Source organism: Apus apus, chromosome Z (assembly GCF_020740795.1).
Source record: "Apus apus isolate bApuApu2 chromosome Z, bApuApu2.pri.cur, whole genome shotgun sequence".
In the NCBI taxonomy this organism is placed as follows: domain Eukaryota; kingdom Metazoa; phylum Chordata; class Aves; order Apodiformes; family Apodidae; genus Apus; species Apus apus.
Genome location: NC_067312.1, coordinates 50,945,484 through 50,961,720, shown reverse-complemented (window position 1 = coordinate 50,961,720; position 16,237 = coordinate 50,945,484). Strand labels below are relative to the sequence as shown.

The 16,237-nt window shown below is 57.5% G+C and overlaps 1 protein-coding gene across 1 annotated transcript in view; it reads right to left on the bottom strand.

Annotated features, from left to right (window-relative positions):
• Positions 1-6,167, bottom strand: part of APC (APC regulator of WNT signaling pathway) — a 97,907-nt gene extending 91,740 nt beyond the window's left edge. The window contains exon 1 of the mRNA XM_051641904.1: positions 5,783-6,167. The gene's annotated coding sequence lies outside the window, so the exon portion shown is untranslated. The remainder of the gene's footprint in view (positions 1-5,782) is intronic.
• Between the last annotated feature and the right edge of the window lie 10,070 nt (positions 6,168-16,237).

Below are 16,237 nucleotides of genomic sequence, written 5' to 3'. Positions count from 1 at the left end.
AAGACAAACTGACAGCAGTATTACACTAAAATGTCAGCAACTTGAGGCAAAGGGGAAGTTCTCTGCAAGACAACGAAATTTAAATCTGTAACAAGAGCCCTTCTATGACCTGCCTCCAAGAGGAAGAACTGAGGAACTCAACGTTTTTTTCAGATACTGTACACAAAATACAACCTAGATTATGAAATTGTTGGATTAAACCATTTTGCTCCATTTCCAAAAGGATTGTCTTGTTTCATAGTTTAATGCATCTTAGCCTATTCCAAAGGATGGAGCTAACTGTTAGTGACTAAAGTGACAATTAATACTGCTGCCATTAAAAAACCCCACAACTGCTGCACTTGCTAACATCCTCTTTTCAGCTGGCTTCAGTCAGCAAGAAATGGATTGCATTACTAAAATAAATCAGATAAACTAGGCATTTTTTACGCCAGTATTTTTTTTTAATACAGAAACATTTTAAATGCTTGAATTATCAATGATAATTGAATGTTTCAATGTATGCATTTTCATTCACATAAAAATAAAAACTGCTGTTATATCACACAGATGAAGCCTTGAACATTAAAGCACCTATTAGGATATCATGTAGCATAACCGCTTTTTGTACAACATATCTGTTCAAATTTTTATACTACAGCCCCATGAAAAGCTTAATCCCTAGAGTTACTATATTCCAGAATGAGGCTGCTACCATATCTGAAATAACACTTTTTAAAACATAAGGAACGGAAAGAGTCTAATCTCTGAAACGTAACATTCCAATGCCAGGAAGTAGGTATCAACATGGCAAACTTATTTCCCAAGATGTCCATCATATGCTCTCAAACATACCCAAAGAAAGGTACATTAATACATAGGAGAACCTTCTAGAATGTATTTTAGCATACAATTAGTTTGTACATTAAAAATAGCACATGATCTATGGAAAAAAAAATAGCTTGTCCTGATCCTTATTAATATTATACTACTTTAAATTTCCACCACATTTTAACTTAATTTCTTTTTTATATAACCAGAGCCTCCATCTAAGCCACACTAATACTTACTTTACCTACTCCCAAAAATCAGTTAAGAAAAACACCCCTGCACAACAACCTCCTCCACCCCCAAAACAACAATTAAAAAAGGAATAACCAAACACATCACACATCAGGAGACAAATCAAAATAAGGAGCAGGAATCGACTTCAACATATACAGTGACAGCTGTAAATTCTATCCTGACACACTTAGGCATTCAAATGACTTTATTAGCCAGAATCACCCTACTCTCTAATCAGGGAGTCTGCAAACGTACTGCAAACTCCAGTAGAGCCTGTAACAAAACAAGCCAGAGGGGGATGGAGGGAAATGGTTCTCATTTATTAACTGAATTTCAATCTGTACTATGTAAAAAATGTGGAATTCTTACTCTGAGAAAGAGCAGCAAAGCACAACCAAGTAATAATGCTCAATATATGACTCAATCAGCTTAAAGTGAAGAACGATGAGACAAAGTAGGCATGTTTGAGTAATATAACTAAGTGTCTGTATAAAATTTGTGTGTTAAACTGAAATTTTTTACACTATTATATAAGAAAAATCATTGCTTAGTTCTAAAAAGATTCCTGGCTGGAGCCCTTTAAATGGAAGAACAGCAGCAGTGGGATCTCCATAGCAGGGGTTTCAGAGAGAAAAAAAAAAGCTCATGTGATTCTGAAAATCCTTTTCCATTAATAAAAGGAGAGCCAACTCACACAATTTACGCTTTCATGATTTCTTTGCACACTTGTTACACAACAATGAGAAGTCCTAGTTTCTTTTCAGTTCCTTCCACATATCAGTTACTACAAAAAGGCCAATCTACTAACAGTCAAATTTGGTTTTGTGAAACTCAGCACCTTCCAGAGTCTATTTAAAACAACCAACACTCATATCATTAATTGCATAAAGAAGGTTTTTAATTGATATTTGATTTCCAGAAAAAAATACACAATTTTCACCCAAATAATTAAATCTATGTACTAAAAGCTAAGACTTAAGTGATGCCTGTGTCACCAGAGTTCTATTATAGGGCAAGAATAAAAAGTTTGTATATTAAATAAAATACAGCATTGAGAGGCACCATTATACTATTTCACACAAGCCTAAATTACTTTTATTTTGAACTATAAAGTCTATGTGAGTTAGGTCTCTTCTTCAATTAGAAATTAATATTCTATCAAATGGTGGTTAAAACGTATGCATGAAGAGTAACACTTCACTTATGAAAGATACCTCAAAATTATACTGAACCTCAAACTTCAACATTTTAATTTACCATTTCCACAGAGAAATCAAACTACTTGTACTCTAATGCAACTGCATTTACTAATTCAAATATATTGCTGTCCACTGAATTTTATTTCTCACATCCTGAAAATCCACATCAAAGTAATAGCAAAATTGACTCACTCTGATCTCAGAATTAATCAGTTTTTTCAAGATCTTATTTCCACCAGCGATGACTAACATTAACACAATCATGCTCTAATAAAGACACAAACACACACAACCTAACTGATCTTTGGAAGTCAACGCAAATTAGCATATACTAGCCTTGTGACCATGACTAGCTAGTGGTACAAGAGGTACTGTTACAATAGTGCTTGGAGGTAACAAACAAGCATTACTCTTTTTAACCCTTTTTGCCACCTAGCTACCTCTCCCATAACCTCCTCTGAAACATACCATCCCTGCCGAATATAGACCTCTGATATTTTCACAGAATCACAGAGTGTTAGGGGTTAGAAGGGACCTCTGGAGATCATCTAGTCCAACCCCACTGCCAGAGCAGGACCACCTAGTGCAGGTCACATAGAAACGCAACCAGATGGGTCTGGAAAGTCTCCAGAGAAGGAGACTCCACAAACTGTCTGGGCAGTCTGTTCCAGTGCTCCCTCTTTACCCTCACAGCGAAGTTTTTCCTCAGGTTGAGATGGAACTTCCTGTGTTCTAGTTCACATCCATTGCCCCTTGTCCTACCACAGAGCACAACTGAAAAAGCACTGGCCTTTCCTTCTTCAGACCCACCCTTCAGATATGTATATACATTAATTAGATCCCCCCTCACTCTTCTCTCTAGACTGAAAAGCCCCAGGTCTCTTGCTTAGCCTTTCCTCATAAGACAGGTGTTCCAGTCCCTTAATCATCCTCGTAGCCCTCCGTTGGACTCTCTCAAGTAAATCCTTGTCCCTCTTTAACTGGGGAGCCTAGAACTGAGCAGGTGCATTCTGTGCATATGCTTGCTGCCTAGTAGCTTTATCATCCAGCCTTAATAGATGCAAACTTCCAATGAGACCTGAATGGCAATAACCCAAAAACTCAAGTTCTACAACAGCACAGCATGACTTGCCATTGAAATCACTGTAACAGGTTAATTTAACACCGTTTTAACAAAGTCACACTTGTAGTCATAATTCAAGGGTTTTAGGACCAAAATCCCAAGTGTGGGGAATTAAATATTAAAACATTAGAAGTCTGGTATGTGAACCTGGAGGAGTCAAATCTAAGACTACACAGTAGAAGTGTTTTTTGCTTTACTAATACTGGCAGTGAGTGATGAAAATAATATGAACTTGAACAGCAAGCAACTAAAAGATCCATCTGAAGATCAGTTACAGGTACTGGATTCCACTTCCCAGCACAATCGATATAAATTCATTTAGTAGCTCCATGCTGCATTTTTAAACATACAACAAAGACTTCACAAGTTAACTAAAATAACACAACCAAAAACATTCTGCTGTTACTCAAAGAAAGAATTTTCAGAGTCTAGCTAAAATAAAGTTAGACAAATAAAAATTTTCTTTCTTGATCATTACAGGATTAAGGAAGTTCTAGTGTTAACTGTGCTATTTAGCTTTAAATACAATCATAAAAGGCTGTAACTCTCTTACTCAAGAGAATAGATAGATATAAGAAGATTGTAGAAATAATCTAGAAATCTATATGCAGAGTATAGACACACACAAATATATATATTTTTGAAAGCATACACAAGTAAACACAAAATACACACAGTAAATACAAAATGCAGGAATTTGATGGGGCCAACAGTTACCAGTTTAGGGTTAATACAGACCAAAACAGTATTGGAAACCCTCTGCATACAACAGCACAGCACACTGTTGATAATAGCCATTGTACATTCTACAGAAACTGAGTTGAGAAGTTAATTACTTGATGTACATTTTGTTGAACAGATGCTAAGGTATTAAAACTTGGCATACTAGAGCATGGACTTCACTGCACGGAAATAAGACACATAGTAAGGTATGTTCTTACGTTCAATAGTGTTTCCTATTGCATTATGTGTAAATAAAAAAATATTTCATCTACTAGGTCACCATTTGTATTTCCACAGTTTCATTTTGGTTTTGGTTTGTTGGTGGTTTTCTTTTCCTTTATACCACTAGGAATAAATACCTTTTACCATATTTTTTTTTTCAACAAAAAGCATCCAAGGAGAGCAAGTATTTGTAAGGTTTCTCACTGTGCTGAACTGTTCTATAAATAGCTTTCACCATAAGTAAAGGAAAAAAAACACATCAAGGAAGTTGCAGCTGAAGCCATAACAATGATCTCCTCACATTCACTTCAAGACTAATGTTTCTTAAGTTCTTAGGATTGGATGAATCCATCTGGCACACAATTTTTTGCAAACACAGTTTAAAAATATAAGGTTGCAATACCTGAACAGGAAAAAGGTTTCGTTTCTCTGCAGTTCAACTAGTGACCTAACCTTCCTTAACTCTTGCTGCAGCCTTAACTTACCAAAATGTTAGCAATATTCCTGAAGCAAAGCTTTCAACTCTGTGGTTCTTCGCTAGTATACAGAAAAAGCTCCCCTTTTCAATCAGTAGTTCATAGAAGCAAGTACATGAAAGCAGTTTCTGTAGAACCTTATTTTATTTTCCAGAAAAAGCTTTTATGACACCTTTACCAGAAGGCTATTCTTCCTAGTTCTACAGACCACTACCATCATATTGTTTAGTTATTATGAAGAGGGGCTGGTCAATGACACAAATCAGTTATACAGTTTAGTACACATTACTCTGCAGTTTCTTAAGAAAGCTAACATTTAATGAAAACAGAATTGCTTTATATTCAATCACTTCAGAACCTATGAATGGCCTCTGAGACTAGCATGATTTCAGAAACTGAGGCTGCAGTCACAGACAACTGCACAGATCCATCCCTCATCACAAGAGGTCATAGAGAACACTTAACTGAAGAAATGAGCCCTGTGAATTCTGAGGATTGATGTTAAAGACTCATCTAACAATCAAAGAAAAGTTTTTTGCAGGTCAAGAGATTTAAATTTTTTTTTTTTTTCTCATAGAAGACAGTAGCTGAGCTCTTCTTAGCACCTAGGTTGCCTTTTTATCTTCATATCCCAGTGATATTTCACCTACTGGGTGTGTGAATACTTCCTGGCAGACTTGGATGAACAAAACCACTAAATGAAGTCAAATTGGAATAAATAAATAAACAAATAAATGAGATTTAAAAGCGCCACTACTGGCTTTGAGTAACAGCCACCAGAACAGGCTGCTTCCGCCGGGGGAGGAAGCACCTGCGGGACTCAGCCCTGTCCCAGCGCGGCGGCCCCGGTGCCAGGGCCGCGGGCGCCCCGAGGAAGAGGAGCACACCGGCCAGAAGGACGCCTGCTCACGGCTACTCGCGGGCTGCCCGAGGAAGCGGCGGCGAAGGGCCCGGTGAAGCGCTCCGGGCCGCCTGGCACCCACTCACTCACTCACCTGCCTGCCTTCCTCCTCCCGCCCGGCAGAGCCGCCGCGACTTCTCCGACGCCTCCGGCCGCTGCCGCCGCCCGCACGGACCCGCGGAGCCAAGGGCTGCGCCGCCCGGACGGGGCGGTGTGACGGGGCAGCCGGTGGGTGCGCACACGGGGACAGCCGCCCGCTCCTCACCGGCGAGGGCCGGTCCCTGCCCCGTCCCCCCAGCGCCTCATCCTGACGGCGGGCTCCGGGGCAGCCCTGCCCTCCTCACCAGCTGGCACGCGGGCCGGGCCCCTGCCCGGCAGCCGCCGCCCTCAGGGGCGCCTCAGCCGCGGCGCCGGGGCCCTCCCCGCGCCAGCCGGGATCTCAGCAGCCCCGCTCACTCCCGGCCCCGCACCGCTCTCCCCGCCGCCATCTTGCCCGAGGGGAAAGGGGAGGGCGCAGGCGCAGCCCGGGCGGTGGCGGCCGCAGCGGCGGCGCCGCGCATGCGCGAGGGCGGGTGGTGCCCCGCCCCCCGTGGGGCGCGCACCTGCTGCGGGGGGGCGGCCCGCGCGGGGGCCCCGGCGGGGCGGGGGTGCTGCGGGTGTGCTGTCCTGCGGGTGTGCTGCGGGTGTGCTGCGGGTGTGCTGTCCTGCGGGTGTGCTGCGGGTGTGCTGTCCTGCGGGTGTGCTGCGGGTGTGCTGCGGGTGTGCTGTCCTGCGGGTGTGCTGCGGGTGTGCTGTCCTGCGGGTGTGCTGCGGGTGTGCTGCGGGTGTGCTGACCTGCGGGTGTGCTGCGGGTGTGCTGCGGGTGTGCTGTCCTGCGGGTGTGCTGTCCTGCGGGTGTGCTGTCCTGCGGGTGTGCTGCCGGTGTGCTGTCCTGCGGGTGTGCTGTCCTGCGGGTGTGCTGTCCTGCGGGTGTGCTGCGGGTGTACTGCGGGTGTGCTATCCTGCGAGTGTGCTGTCCTGCGGGTGTGCTGTCCTGCGGGTGTGCTGCGGGTGTGCTGTCCTGCGGGTGTGCTGTACTGCGGGTGTACTGCGGGTGTACTGCGGGTGTGCTGTCCTGCCGGTGTGCTGTCCTGCGGGTGTGCTGCCGGTGTGCTGTCCTGCGGGTGTGCTGCGGGTGTGCTGTCCTGCGGGTGTGCTGTCCTGCGGGTGTGCTGCGGGTGTGCTGCGGGTGTGCTGTCCTGCGGGTGTGCTGCGGGTGTGCTGCGGGTGTGCTGTCCTGCGGGTGTGCTGCCGGTGTGCTGCCGGTGTGCTGTCCTGCGGGTGTGCTGTCCTGCGGGTGTGCTGTCCTGCGGGTGTGCTGCGGGTGTACTGCAGGTGTGCTATCCTGCGGCTGTGCTGTCCTGTGGGTGTGCTGTCCTGCGGGTGTGCTGCGGGTGTGCTGTCCTGCGGGTGTGCTGTCCTGCGGGTGTGCTGCGGGTGTACTGCAGGTGTGCTATCCTGCGGCTGTGCTGTCCTGTGGGTGTGCTGTCCTGCGGGTGTGCTGCGGGTGTGCTGTCCTGCGGGTGTCCTGCGGGTGTGCTGTCCTGCGGGTGTGCTGTCCTGCAGGTGTGCTGCGGGTGTACTGCGGGTGTGCTATCCTGCGAGTGTGCTGTCCTGCGGGTGTGCTGTCCTGCGGGTGTGCTGCGGGTGTGCTGTCCTGCGGGTGTGCTGTCCTGCGGGTGTGCTGTCCTGCGGGTGTACTGCGGGTGTACTGCGGGTGTGCTGTCCTGCCGGTGTGCTGTCCTGCGGGTGTGCTGCCGGTGTGCTGTCCTGCGGGTGTGCTGCGGGTGTGCTGTCCTGCGGGTGTGCTGCCGGTGTGCTGTCCTGCGGGTGTGCTGTCCTGCGGGTGTGCTGCGGGTGTGCTGCGGGTGTGCTGTCCTGCGGGTGTGCTGCGGGTGTGCTGCGGGTGTGCTGTCCTGCGGGTGTGCTGCCGGTGTGCTGCCGGTGTGCTGTCCTGCGGGTGTGCTGTCCTGCGGGTGTGCTGTCCTGCGGGTGTGCTGCGGGTGTACTGCAGGTGTGCTATCCTGCGGCTGTGCTGTCCTGTGGGTGTGCTGTCCTGCGGGTGTGCTGCGGGTGTGCTGTCCTGCGGGTGTGCTGTCCTGCGGGTGTGCTGCGGGTGTACTGCAGGTGTGCTATCCTGCGGCTGTGCTGTCCTGTGGGTGTGCTGTCCTGCGGGTGTGCTGCGGGTGTGCTGTCCTGCGGGTGTCCTGCGGGTGTGCTGTCCTGCGGGTGTGCTGTCCTGCAGGTGTGCTGCGGGTGTACTGCGGGTGTGCTATCCTGCGAGTGTGCTGTCCTGCGGGTGTGCTGTCCTGCGGGTGTGCTGCGGGTGTGCTGTCCTGCGGGTGTGCTGTCCTGCGGGTGTGCTGTCCTGCGGGTGTACTGCGGGTGTACTGCGGGTGTGCTGTCCTGCCGGTGTGCTGTCCTGCGGGTGTGCTGCCGGTGTGCTGTCCTGCGGGTGTGCTGCGGGTGTGCTGTCCTGCGGGTGTGCTGTCCTGCGGGTGTGCTGCGGGTGTGCTGCGGGTGTGCTGTCCTGCGGGTGTGCTGCGGGTGTGCTGCGGGTGTGCTGTCCTGCGGGTGTGCTGCCGGTGTGCTGCCGGTGTGCTGTCCTGCGGGTGTGCTGTCCTGCGGGTGTGCTGCGGGTGTACTGCAGGTGTGCTATCCTGCGGCTGTGCTGTCCTGTGGGTGTGCTGTCCTGCGGGTGTCCTGCGGGTGTGCTGTCCTGCGGGTGTCCTGCGGGTGTGCTGTCCTGCGGGTGTGCTGTCCTGCGGGTGTGCTGTCCTGCGGGTGTACTGCGGGTGTGCTATCCTGCGAGTGTGCTGTCCTGCGAGTGTGCTGTCCTGCGGGTGTGCTGTCCTGCGGGTGTGCTGCGGGTGTGCTGCGGGTGTGCTGTCCTGCGGGTGTGCTGCGGGTGTGCTGTCCTGCGGGTGTGCTGCGGGTCTTGCGGGTGTGCTGCGGGTGTGCTGTCCTGAGGGTGTGCTGTCCTGCGGGTGTGCTGCGGGTGTGCTGCGGGTGTGCTGTCCTGCCGGTGTGCTGTCCTGCGGGTGTGCTGCCGGTGTGCTGTCCTGCGGGTGTGCTGTCCTGCGGGTGTGCTGCGGGTGTGCTGCGGGTGTGCTGTCCTGCGGGTGTGCTGCCGGTGTGCTGCTGGTGTGCTGTCCTGCGGGTGTGCTGTCCTGCGGGTGTGCTGCGGGTGTACTGCGGGTGTGCTATCCTGCGGCTGTGCTGTCCTGCGGCTGTGCTGTCCTGCGGGTGTGCTGCGGGTGTGCTGTCCTGCGGGTGTACTGCGGGTGTACTGCGGGTGTACTGCGGGTGTGCTATCCTGCGAGTGTGCTGTCCTGCGGGTGTGCTGTCCTGCGGGTGTGCTGTCCTGCGGCTGTGCTGCGGCTGTGCTGCGGGTGTGCTGCGGGTGTGCTGTCCTGCGGGTGTGCTGCGGGTGTGCTGTCCTGCGGGTGTGCTGCGGGTCTTGCGGGTGTGCTGCGGGTGTGCTGTCCTGAGGGTGTGCTGTCCTGCGGGTGTGCTGCGGGTGTGCTGCGGGTGTGCTGTCCTGCGGGTGTGCTGCCGGTGTGCTGCCGGTGTGCTGTCCTGCGGGTGTGCTGTCCTGCGGGTGTGCTGCGGGTGTACTGCGGGTGTGCTATCCTGCGGGTGTGCTGTCCTGCGGGTGTGCTGTCCTGCGGGTGTGCTGCGGGTGTGCTGTCCTGCGGGTGTGCTGCCGGTGTGCTGTCCTGCGGGTGTGCTGTCCTGCGGGTGTGCTGTCCTGCGGGTGTGCTGCGGGTGTGCTGTCCTGCGGGTGTCCTGCGGGTGTGCTGTCCTGTGGGTGTGCTGCTAGTGTCCTGCGGGTGTGCTGTGGGTGTGCTGTGAGTGTGCTGTGGGTGTGCTGCGGCTCCTTCATGTGTGCTGCGGGTGTGCTGCGGGTCGTGCGGGCGTGCTGCGGGTGTGCTGCGGGTGTACTGTCCTACGGGTGTGCTGCGGGTGCTGTGGGTGTGCTGCAGGTGTGCTGCGGGTATGCTGCGGGTGTGCTGTCCTGTGGGTGTGCTGCGGGTCCTCCAGGTGTTTTGTCCTGCAGGTGTGCTGCGGGTCCTGCAGGTGTGCTGCAGGTGTGTTGCGGGTGTGCTGTCCTGTGGGTGTGCTGCAGGTGTGCTGTCCTGCGGGTGTGCTACCTGTGTGCTGCGGGTCCTGCGGGTGTGCTGCGCTGCGGGTGTGCTGCAGGTGCTGCGGGTTTGGTCTCCTGCGGGTGTGCTGCGGGTCCTACGGGTGTGCTGCGGGTGTGCTGTGCTGCGGGTGTGCTGTGGGTGTGCTGCGGGTGTGCTGTGGGTCCTGCGGGTGTGCTGTGGGTGTGCTGTCCTGCGGGTGTGCTGCGGGTGTGCTGTCCTGCGGGTGTGCTGTCCTGCGGGTGTGCTGTGGGTCCTCCAGGTGTTTTGTCCTGCGGGTGTGCTGCGGGTCCTGCAGGTGTGCTGCAGGTATGTTGCGGGTGTGCTGTCCTGCGGGTGTGCTGCGGGTGTGCTGTCCTGCGGGTGTGCTGCGGGTGTGCTGCGGGTCCTGCGGGTGTGCTGCGGGTGTGCTGTGCTGCGGGTGTGCTGCGGGTGCTGAGGGTGTGCTCTCCTGCGGGTGTGCTGCGGGTCCTACGGGTGTGCTGCGGGTGTACTGTCCTGCGGGTGTGCTTCAGGTGTGCTGTGGGTGTGCTGCGGGTGTGCTGTGGGTGCTGCGGGTGTGCTGTGGGTGCTGCGGGTGTGCTGCGGGTGTGCTGCGGGTGTGCTGCGGGTGTGCTGTGGGTGCTGCGTTTGTGTTGTGGGTGTGCTGCGGGTGTGCTGCGGTTGTGCTGCAGGTGTGCTGTCCTGCGGGTGTGCTGCGAGTGTGCTGTCCTGCAGGTGTGCTGCGGGTGCTGCGGATGTGCTGTGCTGTGGGTGTGCTGCTAGTGTCCTGCGGGTGTGCTGTGGGTGTGCTGTGAGTGTCCTGCGGGTGTGCTGTGGGTGTACTGTGAGTGTGCTGCGGGTGTGCTGCCGGTGTGCTGTCCTGCGGGTGTGCTGTCCTGCGGGTGTGCTGCGGGTGTACTGCGGGTGTGCTATCCTGCAAGTGTGCTGTCCTGCGGGTGTGCTGTCCTGCGGGTGTGCTGCCGGTGTGCTGTCCTGCGGGTGTGCTGCCGGTGTGCTGTCCTGCGGGTGTGCTGTCCTGCGGGTGTGCTGCGGGTGTGCTGCGGGTGTGCTGTCCTGCGGGTGTGCTGCCGGTGTGCTGCCGGTGTGCTGTCCTGCGGGTGTGCTGTCCTGCGGGTGTGCTGCGGGTGTACTGCGGGTGTGCTGTCCTGCGGGTGTGCTGTCCTGCGGGTGTGCTGCGGGTGTGCTGCGGGTGTGCTGCGGGTGTGCTGTCCTGCGGGTGTGCTGCGGGTGTGCTGTCCTGCGGGTGTGCTGCGGGTCTTGCGGGTGTGCTGCGGGTGTGCTGTCCTGAGGGTGTGCTGTCCTGCGGGTGTGCTGCGGGTGTGCTGCGGGTGTGCTGTCCTGCCGGTGTGCTGTCCTGCGGGTGTGCTGCCGGTGTGCTGTCCTGCGGGTGTGCTGTCCTGCGGGTGTGCTGCGGGTGTGCTGCGGGTGTGCTGTCCTGCGGGTGTGCTGCCGGTGTGCTGCTGGTGTGCTGTCCTGCGGGTGTGCTGTCCTGCGGGTGTGCTGCGGGTGTACTGCGGGTGTGCTATCCTGCGGCTGTGCTGTCCTGCGGCTGTGCTGTCCTGCGGGTGTGCTGCGGGTGTGCTGTCCTGCGGGTGTACTGCGGGTGTACTGCGGGTGTACTGCGGGTGTGCTATCCTGCGAGTGTGCTGTCCTGCGGGTGTGCTGTCCTGCGGGTGTGCTGCGGCTGTGCTGCGGGTGTGCTGCGGGTGTGCTGTCCTGCGGGTGTGCTGCGGGTGTGCTGTCCTGCGGGTGTGCTGCGGGTCTTGCGGGTGTGCTGCGGGTGTGCTGTCCTGAGGGTGTGCTGTCCTGCGGGTGTGCTGCGGGTGTGCTGCGGGTGTGCTGTCCTGCGGGTGTGCTGCCGGTGTGCTGCCGGTGTGCTGTCCTGCGGGTGTGCTGTCCTGCGGGTGTGCTGCGGGTGTACTGCGGGTGTGCTATCCTGCGGGTGTGCTGTCCTGCGGGTGTGCTGTCCTGCGGGTGTGCTGCGGGTGTGCTGTCCTGCGGGTGTGCTGCCGGTGTGCTGTCCTGCGGGTGTGCTGTCCTGCGGGTGTGCTGTCCTGCGGGTGTGCTGCGGGTGTGCTGTCCTGCGGGTGTCCTGCGGGTGTGCTGTCCTGTGGGTGTGCTGCTAGTGTCCTGCGGGTGTGCTGTGGGTGTGCTGTGAGTGTGCTGTGGGTGTGCTGCGGCTCCTTCATGTGTGCTGCGGGTGTGCTGCGGGTCGTGCGGGCGTGCTGCGGGTGTGCTGCGGGTGTACTGTCCTACGGGTGTGCTGCGGGTGCTGTGGGTGTGCTGCAGGTGTGCTGCGGGTATGCTGCGGGTGTGCTGTCCTGTGGGTGTGCTGCGGGTCCTCCAGGTGTTTTGTCCTGCAGGTGTGCTGCGGGTCCTGCAGGTGTGCTGCAGGTGTGTTGCGGGTGTGCTGTCCTGTGGGTGTGCTGCAGGTGTGCTGTCCTGCGGGTGTGCTACCTGTGTGCTGCGGGTCCTGCGGGTGTGCTGCGCTGCGGGTGTGCTGCAGGTGCTGCGGGTTTGGTCTCCTGCGGGTGTGCTGCGGGTCCTACGGGTGTGCTGCGGGTGTGCTGTGCTGCGGGTGTGCTGTGGGTGTGCTGCGGGTGTGCTGTGGGTCCTGCGGGTGTGCTGTGGGTGTGCTGTCCTGCGGGTGTGCTGCGGGTGTGCTGTCCTGCGGGTGTGCTGTCCTGCGGGTGTGCTGTGGGTCCTCCAGGTGTTTTGTCCTGCGGGTGTGCTGCGGGTCCTGCAGGTGTGCTGCAGGTATGTTGCGGGTGTGCTGTCCTGCGGGTGTGCTGCGGGTGTGCTGTCCTGTGGGTGTGCTGCGGGTGTGCTGCGGGTCCTGCGGGTGTGCTGCGGGTGTGCTGTGCTGCGGGTGTGCTGCGGGTGCTGAGGGTGTGCTCTCCTGCGGGTGTGCTGCGGGTCCTACGGGTGTGCTGCGGGTGTACTGTCCTGCGGGTGTGCTTCAGGTGTGCTGTGGGTGTGCTGCGGGTGTGCTGTGGGTGCTGCGGGTGTGCTGTGGGTGCTGCGGGTGTGCTGCGGGTGTGCTGCGGGTGTGCTGCGGGTGTGCTGTGGGTGCTGCGTTTGTGTTGTGGGTGTGCTGCGGGTGTGCTGTGGGTCCTGCGGGTGTGCTGTGGGTGTGCTGTCCTGCGGGTGTGCTGCGGGTGTGCTGTCCTGCGGGTGTGCTGTCCTGCGGGTGTGCTGTGGGTCCTCCAGGTGTTTTGTCCTGCGGGTGTGCTGCGGGTCCTGCAGGTGTGCTGCAGGTATGTTGCGGGTGTGCTGTCCTGCGGGTGTGCTGCGGGTGTGCTGTCCTGTGGGTGTGCTGCGGGTGTGCTGCGGGTCCTGCGGGTGTGCTGCGGGTGTGCTGTGGGTCCTGCGGGTGTGCTGTGGGTGTGCTGTCCTGCGGGTGTGCTGCGGGTGTACTGCGGGTGTGCTATCCTGCGGGTGTGCTGTCCTGCGGGTGTGCTGTCCTGCGGGTGTGCTGCGGGTGTGCTGTCCTGCGGGTGTGCTGCCGGTGTGCTGTCCTGCGGGTGTGCTGTCCTGCGGGTGTGCTGTCCTGCGGGTGTGCTGCGGGTGTGCTGTCCTGCGGGTGTCCTGCGGGTGTGCTGTCCTGTGGGTGTGCTGCTAGTGTCCTGCGGGTGTGCTGTGGGTGTGCTGTGAGTGTGCTGTGGGTGTGCTGCGGCTCCTTCATGTGTGCTGCGGGTGTGCTGCGGGTCGTGCGGGCGTGCTGCGGGTGTGCTGCGGGTGTACTGTCCTACGGGTGTGCTGCGGGTGCTGTGGGTGTGCTGCAGGTGTGCTGCGGGTATGCTGCGGGTGTGCTGTCCTGTGGGTGTGCTGCGGGTCCTCCAGGTGTTTTGTCCTGCAGGTGTGCTGCGGGTCCTGCAGGTGTGCTGCAGGTGTGTTGCGGGTGTGCTGTCCTGTGGGTGTGCTGCAGGTGTGCTGTCCTGCGGGTGTGCTACCTGTGTGCTGCGGGTCCTGCGGGTGTGCTGCGCTGCGGGTGTGCTGCAGGTGCTGCGGGTTTGGTCTCCTGCGGGTGTGCTGCGGGTCCTACGGGTGTGCTGCGGGTGTGCTGTGCTGCGGGTGTGCTGTGGGTGTGCTGCGGGTGTGCTGTGGGTCCTGCGGGTGTGCTGTGGGTGTGCTGTCCTGCGGGTGTGCTGCGGGTGTGCTGTCCTGCGGGTGTGCTGTCCTGCGGGTGTGCTGTGGGTCCTCCAGGTGTTTTGTCCTGCGGGTGTGCTGCGGGTCCTGCAGGTGTGCTGCAGGTATGTTGCGGGTGTGCTGTCCTGCGGGTGTGCTGCGGGTGTGCTGTCCTGCGGGTGTGCTGCGGGTGTGCTGCGGGTCCTGCGGGTGTGCTGCGGGTGTGCTGTGCTGCGGGTGTGCTGCGGGTGCTGAGGGTGTGCTCTCCTGCGGGTGTGCTGCGGGTCCTACGGGTGTGCTGCGGGTGTACTGTCCTGCGGGTGTGCTTCAGGTGTGCTGTGGGTGTGCTGCGGGTGTGCTGTGGGTGCTGCGGGTGTGCTGTGGGTGCTGCGGGTGTGCTGCGGGTGTGCTGCGGGTGTGCTGCGGGTGTGCTGTGGGTGCTGCGTTTGTGTTGTGGGTGTGCTGCGGGTGTGCTGCGGTTGTGCTGCAGGTGTGCTGTCCTGCGGGTGTGCTGCGAGTGTGCTGTCCTGCAGGTGTGCTGCGGGTGCTGCGGATGTGCTGTGCTGTGGGTGTGCTGCTAGTGTCCTGCGGGTGTGCTGTGGGTGTGCTGTGAGTGTCCTGCGGGTGTGCTGTGGGTGTACTGTGAGTGTGCTGCGGGTGTGCTGCCGGTGTGCTGTCCTGCGGGTGTGCTGTCCTGCGGGTGTGCTGCGGGTGTACTGCGGGTGTGCTATCCTGCAAGTGTGCTGTCCTGCGGGTGTGCTGTCCTGCGGGTGTGCTGCCGGTGTGCTGTCCTGCGGGTGTGCTGCCGGTGTGCTGTCCTGCGGGTGTGCTGTCCTGCGGGTGTGCTGCGGGTGTGCTGCGGGTGTGCTGTCCTGCGGGTGTGCTGCCGGTGTGCTGCCGGTGTGCTGTCCTGCGGGTGTGCTGTCCTGCGGGTGTGCTGCGGGTGTACTGCGGGTGTGCTGTCCTGCGGGTGTGCTGTCCTGCGGGTGTGCTGTCCTGCGGGTGTGCTGCGGGTGTGCTGCGGGTGTGCTGTCCTGCGGGTGTGCTGCGGGTGTGCTGTCCTGCGGGTGTGCTGCGGGTCTTGCGGGTGTGCTGCGGGTGTGCTGTCCTGAGGGTGTGCTGTCCTGCGGGTGTGCTGCGGGTGTGCTGCGGGTGTGCTGTCCTGCCGGTGTGCTGTCCTGCGGGTGTGCTGCCGGTGTGCTGTCCTGCGGGTGTGCTGTCCTGCGGGTGTGCTGCGGGTGTGCTGCGGGTGTGCTGTCCTGCGGGTGTGCTGCCGGTGTGCTGCTGGTGTGCTGTCCTGCGGGTGTGCTGTCCTGCGGGTGTGCTGCGGGTGTACTGCGGGTGTGCTATCCTGCGGCTGTGCTGTCCTGCGGCTGTGCTGTCCTGCGGGTGTGCTGCGGGTGTGCTGTCCTGCGGGTGTACTGCGGGTGTACTGCGGGTGTACTGCGGGTGTGCTATCCTGCGAGTGTGCTGTCCTGCGGGTGTGCTGTCCTGCGGGTGTGCTGCGGCTGTGCTGCGGGTGTGCTGCGGGTGTGCTGTCCTGCGGGTGTGCTGCGGGTGTGCTGTCCTGCGGGTGTGCTGCGGGTCTTGCGGGTGTGCTGCGGGTGTGCTGTCCTGAGGGTGTGCTGTCCTGCGGGTGTGCTGCGGGTGTGCTGCGGGTGTGCTGTCCTGCGGGTGTGCTGCCGGTGTGCTGCCGGTGTGCTGTCCTGCGGGTGTGCTGTCCTGCGGGTGTGCTGCGGGTGTACTGCGGGTGTGCTATCCTGCGGGTGTGCTGTCTTGCGGGTGTGCTGTCCTGCGGGTGTGCTGCGGGTGTGCTGTCCTGCGGGTGTGCTGCCGGTGTGCTGTCCTGCGGGTGTGCTGTCCTGCGGGTGTGCTGTCCTGCGGGTGTGCTGCGGGTGTGCTGTCCTGCGGGTGTCCTGCGGGTGTGCTGTCCTGTGGGTGTGCTGCTAGTGTCCTGCGGGTGTGCTGTGGGTGTGCTGTGAGTGTGCTGTGGGTGTGCTGCGGCTCCTTCATGTGTGCTGCGGGTGTGCTGCGGGTCGTGCGGGCGTGCTGCGGGTGTGCTGCGGGTGTACTGTCCTACGGGTGTGCTGCGGGTGCTGTGGGTGTGCTGCAGGTGTGCTGCGGGTATGCTGCGGGTGTGCTGTCCTGTGGGTGTGCTGCGGGTCCTCCAGGTGTTTTGTCCTGCAGGTGTGCTGCGGGTCCTGCAGGTGTGCTGCAGGTGTGTTGCGGGTGTG